Source organism: Bos grunniens, chromosome 4, assembly GCF_055505025.1.
Source record: "Bos grunniens cultivar Pamir isolate PY7600 chromosome 4, Bosgru_T2T1.0, whole genome shotgun sequence".
Classification (NCBI taxonomy): domain Eukaryota; kingdom Metazoa; phylum Chordata; class Mammalia; order Artiodactyla; family Bovidae; genus Bos; species Bos grunniens.
This window is the reverse complement of record NC_141168.1, coordinates 6879765-6897236: the sequence shown is the minus strand read 5'-3', so window position 1 is coordinate 6897236 and position 17472 is coordinate 6879765. Positions and strand designations below refer to the sequence as shown.

Sequence of the window (17472 nt, the reverse complement as noted above, 5' to 3'; positions counted from 1 at the left end):
GCAATGTTCTCTGACTGTCTCTCAGACACCACCAGTGAGGAGGCCAACAGAGGATCCATGTGAGCCAGAGAATTAGATGAGGATGTTTGTCTCCTGGATCCCTCTCTGCCCAGTCCTATCTGACCAGCTGTCACCTCCAACCAAAGGTCCAGCCACAGGCATTGGGGACTCTCAGATCTGACCAGTAAAATACACCTGTGTAGGAGTCCTGTCCTGCCACACCTGTGGTGTGTCTGCAGCAAAACTCCTGTTTCCAGGGATCACAGCTTGACCTGAGAATGAATTTTAATTTTCAAAAATGCCCAATCTGGTGATTAAGGTAAATGGTAAAGCTGTAAGTGGTCGCCATAAAATAAAAAGACTAATCCTCTTTTAATATCCCTAACTCTAAAGTCAATGTTTCTGGAACAGTTTCAAATGTGTTGTGGGAAGTGGAAAGAGGATTAGAACACAGGCTATAGCTCAAAGGGGACAAGTTTGAAGGATGGTAATAATTTGACAAAAACAAAAGAAAGCTTTGTTTTAAAAAAGTAATTCTTGCAAATGCATGCATAATCTCTAGTATGTTTCTTAACACATTGGTCTTGTTTACCACTAGTTTGTCTAGATTTCTAGAAAAATTTAAAAGAATCAGATATTTAAAGGATACAATTTGGCAAATATCAAGAAAGTATTTCTTCCCATGCAATTAATAATGCCATTGCTTTCTTTGCTACCTGAAATTCTATAGCTTGTTTATTTATCTTTTTGATTTATCATCTATTCATTTATATTTGCAAATTTATTGCCATAAAAATTTATGGCAGAGAATTCTCTAAAAAAATGTTTTAATCTCCTTGAATATATAGTTGCAATCCTTTTTATAATGCTTAGTATTTTTATTATGTTCACTGTCTTTTTTATTTCAATCAGTATTAGCAGAACTTTGTCAGTCATTCCAAAGAATTAAGTTTAGTTTTCAAATTTTGATATGCTTATTTGTGCTGTCTTATATTTCATTAATTGCTGTTCCTTTATTATATATCCTTTCTCTGAGCTCATTGGTTTTACTCTGCTCTTCTTTTTTATTGCTTTCTTATATTTGAGTATACATATTGAAGATTATGAATTATCATCTAAATACTGCTGTTGTTGTTCCGTCACCAGCTCACGTCCAACTCTTCAAGACCCATGGATAGCAGCACCTCAGCTTCCCTGTCGCTCACCATCACTCAGAGTTTGCCCAAGTTCACATCCGTGGTGTCAGGGATGCCGTCCAACCATCTCATCCTCTGTTGCCCTCTTCTGCTTCTGCCTCAGTCTTTCCTAGCATCAGGGTCTTTTCCAATGAGTTGGCTCTTCACACCAGGTGGACAAAGTATTGAGCTTCAGCTTCAGCATCAGTCCTTCCAACGAGTATTCATAATTGATTTCCTTTAGGATTGACTGGTTTGATTTTCTTGCTTTACAAAAGACACTCGAGAGTCTTCTCCAACACCACAGTTCGAATGTATCAATTATTCGGCACTCTGCCTTCTTTATGGTCCAACTCTCACAGCTGTATGTGACTACTGGAAAGACCATAGCCTTAACTATACAGATCCTTGTCAGCAAAGAGATAGCTTTGCTTTTTAACACACTGTAGCTTAGTCCAAAAGTTTTATTTAGTTGTTATTCAGTTCTCCATGTAGTTTCATTCATTAAGGGAATTACAAACTGCTCTGATTTCTAATAAAACATGAATTCCCTCTACTCCATTTTCACTTATATCTTTGAAATTTCAGTGAGAAGTGTATCAGTGAGCAGAAGATATAAAGGTAGTTTAAGGACATACACAGGGGATGAAGTGGGGCAGGCACAGAATGGGGTGGGAGCCCTGGTTTATCCACACATGGCACTGACTTGAACTGCACACCTGTTCTAACTGGGTGGTCTTCCTTCAGCCTTCCCTACAGGGCCAGGACAGGATGATGTGCAGAGAAGCAGAAAAGGGGGGTGGGGTGGGATTCAAGTCTGAGATTCTCAGAACCCCTAGTAGCAGGGCCCTACTCCCTAAAGGACTATCAGCTGCCTTTTCACCTCGCAGGTCCCCGTAACACAAGCCGGCTTCCTGCTGCTCTCTTCCCCTAACCCCTGACTTCTGTTTCATGCATTTTGGGTCCCACACAAATCACTGTTTTATTTTACCCTCTATGTCCTGTGCTGAGACTCTCCCCCTGACCAGGCTGAGATCTCCTCTTATAAACACCACTGCCCAGAGCTGAACACATAGAAGGTGTGCAGTGAATACTGGTGTGAAGGAATGAGATAAAATGGAACAAAATGGCAAGAGGAGGAAAGGGTGGGATGGACAGAGTCTGTCCACTCCATGAGCAGAGGCGGGACTTTCCACCGACTCTTGCAGGGAGCCCCTTGCTCATGAGGACTCTGGGGTTGACACCATGCCCTCCATGTCCCTTATGAGATATAAACTTGCTGACAAAGAGTAGTCATGGGCAAAAAAAAACCGTGAGAAATATGGGTCTTGAGCATGGATCCTGTTCTCTGGGCTGCCCCCACTGCACCCAAACCCCATCCCATCCCTCCTTACAGTCTAATAAGGACCCCTTCCCTGACAGACATCCCCCAGGCCTCCTCTCCTCTCACCCCTTCAGGTCCCCAGGGCTTCTTGAGCTGAGGTTTGAGTGATGCATTAAGGTCCCTTCTTGTCCTCGGCATCCAGGTTTTTCTGACCAAAGCCTCAGGACCTCCTGACCAGGCTCCCTCTGTCTTCCAGAGCCAGATCATCTAGAAGGGCTACCTGAGGTGTGCCAAGAAGACACCAACAGTGGTTTCCACACCTTCTCTCTTTAGGAACCAAGACACCAAAAGGGAGCTTGTGAGCTCTGGGTTTCCAGGGATGAAGACTGGGAGATGAGGCATTGCCCTCCAGAATAGAATCTCACACAGGAGGATGAGAAGATAAGCCAGATGTTCTAGAGAGTTCTCCTATGGAGCTTTCTGGTCACAGGCCAAGATATGGGAGTTCTCATCGTAGAGCCATACAATGCATTTTACAGTGTCCTGTTCCATGGTCAATGGTATTCTGTTTCCTAAAATTTCATCAAACTTGGATTACTTTCTCTGGACTTAGGGATCCACAAAGCACCGTGTTGCAGAAGATGATCATAATGGCAATGACTATTATCATCTTTATCACTTTCTTACTTATCCTTCTCCATGAAGCAGTTTATATTTTTGAAAATGGTCTTATTTTCATTATTTTAAGTTTACTTCTACAATCCCTGTGATATGGTCCAATTAGATATTACAATTCCTGCTAACATATTAGGAACATGAATTCAAATGATGTATTAAGGTAACACAGTTAGTTATGGAGATGACATCTAATCCAGGCTTCTATTTTCCATATATTCTCCTTCAATCAGTCAGTTCAGTCGCTCATGACCGATTCTTTACTACTCCATGGACTGCAGCACACCAGGCTTCCCTGTCCATCACCAACTCCTGGAGCTTGATCAAACTCATGTCCATCGAGTCGGTGATGCCATCCCACCATCTCATCCTCTGTCTCCCCCTTCTCCTGCCTTCAATCTTTCGCAGCATCAGGGTCTTTTCTAAGGAGTCAGTTCTTCACATCAGGTGGCCAAAGTATTGGGGTTTCAGCTTAAACATCAGTCCTTCCAATGTATATTTAGCACTGATTTCCTTTAGGTTGGACTGGTTTGATCTCCTTACATTCCAAGGGACTCTCAAGAGTCTTCTCCAACACCACAGTTCAAAAGCATCAATTCGTCAGACCTCAGCTTTCTTTACAGTCCAACTCTCACATCCATACATTACCACTGGAAAAACCATAGACGAGACGGACCTTTGTTGGCAAAGTAATATCTCTGCTTTTGAATATGCTACCTAGGTTGGTCATAACTTTCCTTCCAAGGAGTAAGCGTCTTCTAATTTCATGGCTGCAGTCACCATCTGCAGTGATTTTGGAGCCCAGAAAAATAAAGTCTGACACTGTTTCCACTGTTTCCCCATCTATTTGCCATGAAGTGGTGGGACCAGATGCCATGATCTTCGTTTTCTGAATGTTGAGCTTTAAGCCAATCTTTTCACTCTCCACTTTCACTTTCATTAAGAGGCTTTTTAGTTCCTCTTCATTTTCTGCCATAAGGGTGGTATCATCTGCATATCTGAGGTTATTGATATTTCTCCCGGCAATCTTGATTCCAGCTTGTGCTTCTTCCAGCCCAGCATTTCTCGTGATGTACTCTGCATATAAGTTGAATAAGCAGGGTGACAATACACAGCCTTGACATACTCCTTTTCCTATTTGCAACCAGTCTGTTGTTCCATGTCTAGTTCTAACTGTTGCTTCCTGACCTGCATGCAGGTTTCTCAAGAGGCAGGTCAGGTGGTCTGGTATCCCCATCTCTTGAAGAATTTTCCACAGTTTATTGTGATCCACACAGTCAAAGGCTTTGGCATAGTCAATAAAACAGAAATAGATGTTTTCCTAGAACTCTCTTGCTTTTTCCATGATCCAGCGGATGTTGGCAATTTGATCTCTGCTTCCTCTGCCTTTTCTAAAACCAGCTTGAACATCTGGAAGTTCACGGTTCACGTATTGCTGAAGTCTGGCTTGGAGAATTTTAAGCATTATTTTACTAGCGTGTGAGATGAGTGCAATTGTGTGGTAGTTTGAGCATTCTTTGGCACTGCCTTTCTTTGGGATTGGAATGAAAACTGACCTTTTCCAGTCCTGTGGCCACTGCTGAGTTTTCCAAATTCGCTGGCATATTGAATGCAGCACTTACACAGCATCATCTTTCAGGATTTGGAATAGCTCAACTGGAATTCCATCACCTCCACTAGCTTTGTTCATAGTGATGCTTTCTAAGGCCCACTTGACTTCATATTCCAGGATGTCTGGCTCTAGGTGAGTGATCACACCATTGTGATTATCTTGGTCATGAAGATCTTTTTTGTACTCTTTATTTTAAGGTCTATTTTGTCTGATATGAGGATTGCTACTCCAACTTCTTTTGTTTCCCATTTGCATGGAATATATTTTTCCATCCTCTCAGTCTATATGTGTCTTTAGGTCTGAAGTGGGTTTCTTGTAGACAGCGTATATATGAGTCTTGTTTTTGTATCCATTCAGCCAGTCAGTCTTTTGGTTGGAGCATTTAATCCATTTACGTTTAAAGTAATTATAAATAAATATGTTCCTATTTCCATTTTCTTAATTGTTTGGGATTGATTTTGTATATCTTTTTCTTCTTTTGTATTTATTGACTATATAAGTCCCTTTAACATTTGTTGTCAAGTTGGTTTGGTGGTACTGAATTCTCTTAACTTTTGTTTGTCTGAAAAACTTTTATTTCTCCATCAATTTTGAGATCCTTTCTGGGTACAGTAATCTTGGTTGTAGATTTTTTTTCCCCTTTCAGTACTTTAAATATATCCTGCCATTCCCTTCTGGCCTGCAGAGTTTCTGCTGAAAGATCAGCTGTTAAACATATGGGGTTTCCCTTGTATATTACTTGTTGTTTTTCCCTTGCTACTTTTAATATTCTTTATTTGTGCTTAGTATTTGTTAGTTTGGTTAGTGTATGTCTTGGCATGCTTCTTCTTGGGTTTATCCTGTATGGGACTCTTTGCACCTCTTGAACTTGATTGACTATTTCCTTTTCCATCTTGGGGAAATTTTCAATTATAATCTCTTCAAAAACTTCTCATACCCTTTCTTTTTCTCTTCTTCTGGGACCCCTATAATTTGAATGTTTGTTCTCCCACTCCAAAGGCTCAGGGCTTGAATTCAAACACAGGAATGTCAACTATGGCAATGATGTTGCTTTTTTTCTTTTAAATAATTTGTGTCAGTATCTCCTCTCTCCTTGGTGCAGGTTCCACAGCTATGACTGGGGAGTTTGGACAGCTTGTACCCTCCTTGTATTCTTTTTCTTGTGGGGTACTGGGGAGGGACACTGGACTGCAACCATCTCCAATTATCCCCTCAAATGGGTGTCACAGTCACTGAAAGAACTTCCTTCTCCTCCCTAACCCAGACTTTATTAACAGTAGTCCAAATCTAATAGGACATAGTACTTCCAACTCTCTGAGTTGACCAAGCAACACATAGAAACACAAAGCCAATTCCAAGGACTAGATCTTGGATGGTATTGACAATTTGGAGTATACAGTGGAAATTTGCACCCTATAGCCCCACTTTACTATTAGAGATCCTGTTTTCTGTTCTTCCAGTGATTTTTGCCCAGTTTTGTCCATATTCTCAGTATTTGCCCATTTTTGCAGTGTTATTTCATGAACAAACACATACCAAGGGAACAGTTATATTCCAAACTACCAGTAAGTAATAATTACCCAGAAACTTGGCTGACAGATTCCATCACTAACTCCTGACATGAACAGTTGATGGTATACATTTACTAAACTGTGCCCCAGAGAAGGCAATGGCACCCCACTCCGTTACTCTTGCCTGGAAAATCCCATGGATGGAGGAGCCTGGTTGGCTGCAGTCCATGGGGTCGCTGAGGGTTGGACACAACTGAGCGACTTCACTTTCACTTTTCACTTTCATGCATTGGAGAAGGAAATGGCAACCCACTCCAGTGTTCTTGCCTGGAGAATCCCAGTGACGGGGGAGCCTGGTGGGCTGCCGTCTGTGTGGTCACACAGAGTCAGACACGACTGAAGTGACTTAGCAGCAGCAGCAAACTGTGCCCACCTGTTCTACATGTTTGCCCACAGGCTAAGCTCAGGTCCTTCTAGTGACAACTTTGGCTCAGGCTAATAGGCCGAATGAAGGCAGAAGAACTCATTCCAACTAAGTGGCCATCTGCTTGCCCACAAGAGTCTAAAATGTCCATTGTTGTGCCTGCTCTGAATGAAGCCCTGGTGGTATTTGAAGACTCAGAAGAAAACAATCCTGTTTCACCATTGGGCTACCACCAACCTGAGGGAGTCTCCAGATAGTTATACCACCTGCAAGTAGTAGCAGATTTGTTTTTTTCTTTTCCAATTGTTGTGACTAATTTTTCCTGTCTTATTGCATTGGCTAAGACTTCCAATGTAGTAATGGATAAAGGAAGTGGTAGAGGACATCCTCGCCTTGTTGAACTTTAAAGGGAAAACTACAGGTGTTTCAGCATTTAATTATAAATAAATATGGACTTTGATTTCTTTCTTGTTTTCTGCTTTCTGCCTTACAGATTACTTAACTTATTTAACTCTCCTTTATGCTGTAAATTATAGATTATAATTTTATTCTTTTAAAATCTACTCTTAAATTTTAAATATATAAATTATTGAGAATTGAAGTTAATCAGTAGCTCTATGCTGCTCCTAATCAGTGACAGTCTTAGTCACTTTGAGATCTTGGGTTTCAGTCTTTTTTTGTTGTTTTTGTTTCTCTTCGCCTTATTTCTTTACTTATTCTTCTTTTTTAAAGTATAGTTTTGAAGTCTAGTTGATTTATAATATTTTTAGTTTCATGTCTACAGCAAAGTGATTTAAATACATACATAATTTTTTCAGATTCTCTTACATTATAGGTTATTACAAGATATTGAATATAGTTTCCTGTGCTATACAATAAACCCTTGTTATCTGTTTTACCTAGAGTGGTTTGCATCTGTTACCTCCATACTCCTAATATAGCACATTCCCTACATTTCCTCTGTGGTAATCATAAGTTTGTTTTCTATGTCTGTGGGTCTGTTTCTGTTTTGCATATAGATTCATTTGTATTATTTTTGAGATTCCACATATAAGTGATATCCTATAATTTTATCTTTCTCTGTCTGACTTACTTCACTTAGTATCATAATTTCTAGCTTTATCCATGTTGTTGCAAATGGCAATACTACATTCATTTCTATGGCTGAGTAATATTTCTGCTGCCACAAAATTAAAAGAAATTTGCTCCTTGGAAAACAAGTATGTCAAACACAGACAGTATTTTAAAAACCAGAGACACCACTTTGCCAACAAAGGTCCATGTAGTCAAAGCTATGGTTTTTCTAGTCATCATGTATGGCTGTGAGAAGTCGGATCATAACTAAGACTGAGCACCAAAGAACTGACACTTTCAAACTGTGGTGCTGGAGAAGACTCTTGACATCCCTTGGACAGCAAGGAGATCAAACCAGTCAATCCTAAAGGAAATCAACCCTAATATTCATTGGAAGGACTGATGCTGAAGCTGAAGCTCCAATACTTTGGCCACCTGTTGAGAAGAGCTGACTCGTTGGAAAAGACCCTGATGCTGGGAAAAACTGAGGGCAAGAAGAGAAGGGGGTGACAGAGATGAGATAGTTGGATGGCATCACTGCCTCAGTGGACATGAGTTTAAACAAATAGTGATGGACAGAGAAGCCTCTGCTGCAGTTCATGCAGTCACAGAGTTGGACATGACTTAGCAACTGAACAGTAACAACAAATATTTCACCGAGAATATTTATATTCTATTTAAACCAATTGTCTGTTGATGTGCTTTTAGATTGTTTCAGTGCCTTGACTATTGTAAATAGTGCTGCTATGAACACTGTGGTGTGTGTATTTTTTCAAATTAGTTTTCATCTTTTCTGCATACCTGCCCAGAAGTGAGGTTGCAGGATCAAAAGGTAGCTAATTGTTCCACATGTAGATGTATTTTTAATGTGTTTGTTGCAGGAGGGAGGTGAGCTCCATGTCCTCTTACTCCACCATCTTGATCCCTCTCCTTAGGTGTCATTCTTGATTTGGGGCGGGGCGGGGGGGGGGGTGGGGAACAGCTCAGTGAGATCTCTGTGGTGAGATCAGTTGTCCTCTCCGTGGTAAGATCTCTCCTCTCCCCCCAGCTTTCCCACTCTCTCTCATTCTAAGTACCATCTCACATAAAGAGTAAAAGGCACATGGCCCAATACTTTAACTCTCTCCTGTGAAGTGGCCATAACATTTTGTGATAGGGAAGGAAAATGGTGGAGGAGTTGAGGTAGAAAACAGCTGTGGCAAAGACAGGAGGTAATGTAGCTGCACACAGATAGAGTGACAAGTCTGGTTGCTACCATGTGAGACAGTTCTGGGAAATGGCCTAACCTCACTTGTACACACAGACTTCCTGGGGACATGCTGAGATGCACAAACAAACCCTTCAGCATACTGTTAAAGTCAAAAACAAATATAGACCAGCCTTAGAAATTCCCTGGCAGACAAAACCAGTGTTGTCATACAAAGTTTAATTTATCTTATCTTGAAAGACTAACTTGGACTGGGTCATTTCTTGCTTATGTCTCTGGAACTCACAAGCAAACCTTAAACTGTGCCCCAAAACTGATATGAGGCAATCACTCACCAATTCCCCATCATTTAAGAAAATCCTAATATTGTTACCATCACTTTGAAAAATAGTCATTGCTTTGTCACTATCCTAAGCTGTCTTGTAACAACGTACCCCTGAGCCCCTTGCATGTTCTCCTTTGAGTGCTCCCAGCTTTCAAATTGTCTTTTTGGTATGGGCAAAATAAACCTCTACAATGACTGTTTCAGCGATTCATTGGTTTTACTTCTGTAGTTTCTGAACTTTCGACAGTATCCATAGTAGTAAAGAGGTACAAACTTTGATGAGTGATAGAGAATCTGCATCAAGCAAAGATAGTAATTTGCAGAGGGGAGAACTGCAGACAGTAGAAGACATTGTCCAGACCTAGTGTGGAACCTTACTGGTGGCACATCACTAGGCTGTTGATTCTTCCATGCCTGTCCAGGATCTCCTGGATGGAGTCTGCTCCCACCACCGACATTAAGGAATTGGTAAGAATTCAGGGGCTATTAAAGTGAATAGTGTGCTTTTTGGGGAAGTGAGAAACTTGGGGCTACCTGGAAGGGGGCACATACACCCTTGCCTCCTTGTTTGAAAAAGTGAAAGTGTTAGTTGTTCGGTCTTAGCCAACTCTCGCGACCCCATGGACTGTGGTCCAACAGGCTCTTCTGTCCATGGAATTCTCCAGGCAAGAATACTGGATTGGGGTGCCATTCCCTTCTCTCAGGGATCTTCCTGACCCAGGGATCAAACCCAGGGATCTCCTGCATCGCAGGCAGATTCTTTACCATCTGATCTATCAGGGAGGCTTGCACCAAAAGGTGGGTATAAATGACTTAATTTACCCTTGAATGTCTCCAACTCAACATTTCTGAGATGAATCTAGGAATCAAAACCCCAGGACCCAGAAGGCTGGCTTTTATTGCAATTGCCCTGGTAGGACTCTTTATTGTAAGTTTCCCAGATTTGTCACTGTCCCTCCCCTGGACTGGTCACCATCTAGGATCTCTCATCAGGGAGCACTGATCCTCTGAGCCAGCCCTGCAAAAAGAAAAGTGCATTCTGACCAGCTTTCTGAGGACTTATTGGGTTTGTGAGGAAGAGATCATGCTCTTGGGTGAGCTGGACTCTCATGCTCACTGGGTATGCTAAGAAATATTGGGAAACTTAAATGTCACCATAGGAAGAGACCTCAGACCATTGGCCACAACCTTCATTTTAACCATAAACAAATGCTGCTCAGAAACTTTATGAGCCTTGCCCATAAAATACAGTGGCAGCCTGATGCCCACAACTTTCATCTTTTGATCTCAACACATATTTTTTTCACTCTATTTGTGTGTTAACAAGAGGCACAAGTGCTGAGACGACAGTGGGAAAGTCCAATGCTGAGGGAGCTCACAGGAGCAAACCAGCAACTCTGAGCTGACGCAAAAGTCTTAAAGTCACCCACAGGCATAATGAATACTGAAGGACACTCAGAGAGGGAAGATCTAATGTATTAATAGGAAGAGGCAGAGATGATTTTAGGGGAAGACTGGGGGAAAGCCCCTATATATTTTAATGCAGCAGAACAAGGGCTTTTTGAGTTAATACAGCCCCCTTTGGTAACCACAATACAGTGTTTTCTAGGTAGGAATTCAAGTTCCTGCCATTGTGTCAATGTGTCTCACTGCCAGTAGGCCATGCTTCTAAGAAAGGGGATTTTGCAACCATCTCTGACCACCCTAGCCTAACAGTCAGCCTGCTCCCTGAAATGTCCTTCGTCTCTTAAAAAAGAAAATCTTTGCCAGTATCCAGATTAAATTAACCTTTGAAAAACATTCTTCCATAAGGATGCTAATTGCTAAGCCGCTTCAGTCGTGTCCGACTCTGTGTGACCCCATGGACGGCAGCCCACCAGGCTCCCCCGTCCCTGGGATTCTCCAGGCAAGAACACTGGAGTGGGTTGCCATTCCCTTCTCCAATGCATGAAAGTGAAAAGTGAAAGTGTAGTCATTCAGTCATGTCCGACTCTTAGCCACCCCATGGACTGCAGCCCACCAGGCTCCTCCATCCATGGGATTTTCCAGGCAAGAGACCTGGAGTGGGGTGCCATTGCCTCAGAAAGAATAAGACCTGAAAGCAGGACAGGCTGGGAACAGGCTGGGGGCTGAGCACCAGAGTTTGTGTGGTGTGTGTGTGTATGTGTGTGTGTGTACTTTGGTTGGAGCAGTCTCTGAGGAGCAGCTTGGGCAGAGTCTGGAGCAGCCTTTCCAGAAAGTCTAGTGCCTCTGTACTCTTTGTGACCCTCAGACTCATCAGTTTTCAAATCTGCCAGGACCCCAAACCAGGACTGAAGGGAAGGGTGTTCTCATGAGGTTGGATATCTCAGACTCCCTGGTGTGGTGGGATCAAGAACTGGGGTCAAAAGTTAAAAAGACGTGTGTGAACCTAAAAGTCCATCGACAGACGAATGGATAAAGAAGATGGGGCACATACATACACTGGAATACTACTCACCCATAAACAAGAATGAAATCTTGCCATTTGCAGCAACATGGATGAACCTAGAGATTATCAAACTAAGTGAAGTAAGTCAGACAAAGACACATGATATCACTTATATGTCAAATCTAAAAAAAAAAACAAGTGAGCTCATTTATAAAACAGAAATGGATTCACAGACATTGAAAACAAACATGGTTATCAAAGGGGAAAGAGGGGAAAGATAAACTGGGAGTTTGGGATAAACAGATATACACTGCTATATATAGAATAGATAACTAACAAGGGCCTACTTGTAGTTTTTTGTGCTACAACAAAAATCTTGTAGCACAGGAAACTATATTCCATATCTTGTGATAATCTATAATGGAAAAGAATCTGAAAAAGAATACGTATGTATGTATAACTGAATCACTTTGCTGTTCATCTGAAACTAAGCATGTACATGCTCAGTCACTCAGTCCTGTCCAACTCTTTGCAACCCCATGGACTGTAGCCTGCCAGGCTCCTCTGTTCGTGGGATTCTGCCATCAAGAATACTGGAGTGGGGTGCCATTCCTCCTCCAGGGGATGTTCCTGACCCAAGGATCGATTGAACCCGTGTCTTCTGCAAGAGATTCATCAGCCAGGCAGATTCACTGAGCCACCTGAGAAGCCCCACAAAACTAAGACAACATTGTAAATCGACTATACTTCAGTTTTGTTTGTTTAAAAAAGACCTTGTGCAAGAAAGATAGGAGAGGAAGTGGAAGAGATACCTAGACTGATACTGGGTAACACAAGATTGGTGGAGTCAGAAAAAAAGGGAGAAGAGAAAGAAAAATAGGAATTTCAGTGGATAGATGGTAACTTACTCTTGTCTCAGTTTCTCTTCTTTAATCTCCTCTTACCAAATCAAGATTATGCAACTCAGCTTTATCCTGTGTCTGTTGCTCAAGAGACCACCATTGCAGATCTCAGGTCATACTTCTTGGCCTGGAATTGACAGATTTACCTCAGGCTGCAAACTTTTCTTCATGGCCCCATCTCCTTACATTTTGCTACACATGGTAGCCCTGGGGACACAGCAATAGGCCTGGGGTCCTCAAAGTCCCCTTCCTGGCTCTAACCCCACACTTATTCTCTGAGTTGTTCAAGTTATTCACTTTTCTGAACCTTGTTTTTACTTATGTAGCTATGGATATAATAATCTGTACTTCCCAGTGTGGCTGTAAGTATTAAGTAAGAAGAAGATATAAAACATAGTGTTTCAGTTCAGTTCAGTTCAGTTGCTCAGTCATGTCTGACTCTGCAACCCCATGAATCGCAGCACGCCAGGCCTCCCTGTCCATCACCAACTCCCAGAGTTCACCCAAACTCGTGTGCACAGTGTTTAGTCCAAAGTAATTAAATGGTAGTGGTGTCTGTTTCATAGTTCACTTGTGCTCTTCTTCCCACCCATATGCTTCTACCTCCAAACCATCATTCATGCCACTTCCTCCCACCTGTCTGCTTATCCCCAAAGCACTCCATGTATCCCATCCTCCCATCCTTTAGAGAAAATCTCCTCCATGACCTCCTACGTGACAACTTTAGATCACTGATCAGCCCTCCTCCCATCAATCAGACACTGCCTCCTGGACGCCACTATTCCACCACTGTCAGTTCTTGTCTCCTATCGATATATGAAGACATGTGTAGAAAGGAAGTCATATAGGTTTCTTCTTTTTTCCCTGACCTTATCTTCTGACACACGACAGGCATATCAGAGACATCTGAATCTACCTATAGTTTATCTAAATGGCCACTTACTCTGACCATCTCCCAAGTCATGCAAAATGCTACTATCAACTACTTTGCAGACTTACTGCATAATAGACCAGGGCTTCTCAAAATGTGGGCCATGGACCTGCAGCATCAGCTTGAACTGGAGACTTGTTAGAAATGCAAAGTCTTGAGCTCCATCCCAAACTTACTGAACCAGAATCTCTGGGATTAGAGTGTAGTCATCTGTGTTTTTACAAACCCTCCAAGTGTGTCTGATGCAAGGTAAAAATCTGAGCACCATGGGGCTAAGGCATTTTCTGTAAAAGGTCTTTCACTTCAGATTAAATCAGCTACCAGGAGATCTTAAAGGGGATAGACAAAGCACATGTGAAATGTAAAGGCTTTGGGTGAGAAAGTCAGACCTGGACCCTCTCATCTAGAATGAACCTCAAAGAAAGAAAATGTAGGAGTGCTTTGGACAACCAGGAAATGTCCCAGGAAATCTCCATGTACGGAGAAACCAGAAACTAAAAGTGTCTCAAAGACACAACTCCTTCTTCTGTTTATAGTTGGTTCCGGGCACACGATGGTAACCCAGCTTCAATGCAAATGATGCCAATGACCTAGGGCAGTCATCCTCAAAGTGAGGCCCTGGGACCAGCAGTACTCATATCACCTGGGAATTTGTTAGAACTCCCACATTTCAGGCTTCACCAAATCCTGCTCATTCAGAAACTAGGAATGTTGCCTAGCCCTCTGTGTTTTCACAAGTTCTTCAGGCACTCTGGTGCAAGTTAAGGCTTCGAAATCACAGTGGTAGGCACTGGGGCAAAGTGCTTTCCATACATTTTTCCACTTAATTCTGATAATTCTGTCAATAGTTGAAGTTTTTTATCATTTGAAGATGAAACAAATTAAGGTCAGATTTGCCTTAAGGTCACGTAGCAGGTCAGCGACCAAACAGGGATGGAAATGGCCCATTTCCAAAACCCCACTGAGTATACGGAGGATATGTTTTGGCCATCCGTGGTCACTGATGGGCCCTGGGGAACTAAAACCGACAGAAGGTAGGGGTGGGCAGGTGAGGACGGCAAGTTAGAACTAGAGCAAATAGAGCCATCCCTACAGTTTCAATGGAGTTAAATACAGCTGAATGGAGTTGAATACAGTTTCAATGGAGTTGAATGCTTCAATATAGTTTCAATATTCAAACCCAGGATCTGGCAGCAAGTTAGATCTGAGATATTCACCTCTTTTAAAATACCCTGTACATCTGAGAGTAAAGGGCCATAGGCTACAACAGCCAAAACTTTCAGACTATATAATGGTGTTTAGAGGACTTGAAGCTTTAACTCTTTGCTTGAACTCCTTCAATCTGTATTCGGCCCCATTTGAATTCCTTCTCAGTCTCTCTCCCTGTACGCTGTTTTCTTTGCCTAAGCACCTCCTGGAAGAGCTTTACTTGAAAGAGAGGAGAGGCAGGTGGTGTTTGGTAGAGGGGGTTTCAGCCCCTTTGGATCACACCTGATAAATCGGTTTTCCTCTCAGAGGAAGGAGCTTGCCTCAGGAAGAGCTCTGGGTCTCGTGGTTTCCTTTTGCAGACAGAATCACAAACAGTTATTTTTCTCTCTTGGTTCAAAAGAAATGCCCCCAAACCAAGCTCTTCTCAAGACATAGATGAACTTAGAACAAGAGGTGAAACACGAAAGCGTTTTATGCAGGAAGTGGTTGGAAAAAACTGAAGTGTTGACAGGGTCCTGAGCATGGGGAAGGGTATCAGGAAATAGTTGCGGTAGAGGGCTCACCTCAGAAGTCACACCCACTGTACTTCTCCATCTCACCTGAACCACATAGAGTGGAGTGGGTGGGGAAGCAGAGGAAGTGAAAGAGAATATCGAGGAGGACCCCAGGAAAGATCCCCAAATACAGATCATATAAAGAAGGACAAGGGACAGGACTTTCCTATCCATTCTTCACACAACTCATATTCAGGGCCAGGACACTACAGCCCCAAGTCAGTCCCAGAGGGAGTTTCCATTGTTTTGCAAGAAAACATTTAGGACCAAAACTTGACAAATCCCTGCCTTGATCTCCAGCCTCATTTCTACATAATCTGACTTTCTGCCTCTGGGTTCTAGCCATCCTTGGCTTCCTTTAAATACCTGAGGACTCCATGTGGTCACTTGCCTTGGAATGTGGTGTTACTTATTCCTGGAAATACCTCCAATCCCCACCTCCCTCACTTTTCAAGTTCAGCTCAAGCAATGTTGGGCTTCCATAACAGCTCAGTTGGTAAAGAATCCGCCTGCAATGCAGGAGATCTGGTTCAATTCCTCATCTGGGAAAATCTGCTGGAGAAGGGATAAGCTACCCACTCCAGTATTCTTGCCTGGAAAATTCCACAGACTGGTATAGTCCATGGGGTCACAAAGAGTCAGATGCAACTGACTGACTTTCACTTTCAAGCAATATTACTTTTTCTCAGAAGTCTTTCCCAACAACCCCTCTCCAATCAGTTAAATTCATCTGTTATACATTCCTGATGCACACTGACATTTTCCTTAAAAACATTCAGTATGCTATATAATCTTCATTCAATGTCAAACTTGCCTAAGAAAAGAAGAGATGATGGAGAAAGGTGGTGATGGTAAAAAATCTTATTTTCTTAAAAGACAGAACCAGGATTCTTCTGCAGTGCAAGTATCTATTCAAGGAAAACACCATAGTTGATAGTTCAGAAGGAAAAGGAGACCCCAAAACCAGGGTAATCAAAGGAAAAGAATCTCTTTGTTTTAGAAAAGAATAAAATTACTCACAAAGGAATGCAGAACCTCAAAATTGGCTATTATCAAATAGAATCCAGCAATAACTTAGATGATAAAGATTTGTCCTAGGTGTGCAAAGAAGTTTCAATATGAGGAAATATTTTCATATAATTTAATGTATTATGAAGCTATGGAGCAACAGAATTCAATCATGGCCTTAGCTGTTGGAAAGTAATTTGGTAAAAATTTAGCATCTAATAATTGGCCAACAAAGGTCCTAATAATTGCCAACAAAGGCCTGTCTAGTCAAAGCTCTGGTTTTTCCAGTAGTCCTATATGGATGTGAGCTGCTGCTGCTGCTAAATTGCTTCAGTCATGTCCGACCCTGTGCGAATCCATAGACGGCAGCCCACCAGGCTCCCCCGTCCCTGGGATTCTCCAGGCAAGAATGCTGGAGTGGGTTTCCATTTCCTTCTCCAATGCATGAAGGTGAAAAGTGAAAGCAAAGTTGCTCAGTCATGTTCGACTCTTCAGGACCCCATGGACTGCAGCCTACCAGGCTCCTCCATCCATGGGATTTTCCAGGCAAGAGTACTGGAGTAGGTTGCTATTGCCTTCTCCAATGGATGTGAGAGTTGGACTATAAAGAAAGCTGAGCACCCAAGAATTGATGCTTTTGAACTGTGGTGTTGGAGAAGACTTTTGAGAGTCCCTTGGACTGCAAGGAGATCCAACCAGTCCATCCTAAAGGAAATCAGTCCTGAATATTCATTGGAAGGACTGATGCTGAAGCTGATGCTCCAAAGCTTTGGCCACCTGATGAGAAGAACTGACTCATTGGAAAAGACCCTGATGCTGGGAAAGATTGAGTGCAGGAGAAGAAGGGGACAATAGAGGATAAGATGGTTTGATGGCATCACCAACTCAATGGACATGAGCTTAAGTAAGCTCCGGGAGGTGGTGATGGACAGGAAAGCCTGGCGTGCTGCAGTCCATGGGGTTGCAAAGACTCGGTCATGACTGAGAGACTGAACTAAATAATTGGTTACATTTTTACAATAATAATTTCCATCTCAACCTCAAAGCTTGTACTTTATTTAACTGGAAGCATTGAGCTATTGCCACAAAAGTCAGAAACAAGTTAAGGAGGCCTACTATATGGTGATTATT

The 17472-nt window shown here is 42.3% G+C and overlaps 1 protein-coding gene across 1 annotated transcript in view; it reads left to right on the top strand.

Annotated features, from left to right (window-relative positions):
* The window catches only part of GIMAP2 (GTPase, IMAP family member 2), a 34529-nt gene that overhangs the window by 10970 nt on the left and 6087 nt on the right, over nucleotides 1–17472 (top strand).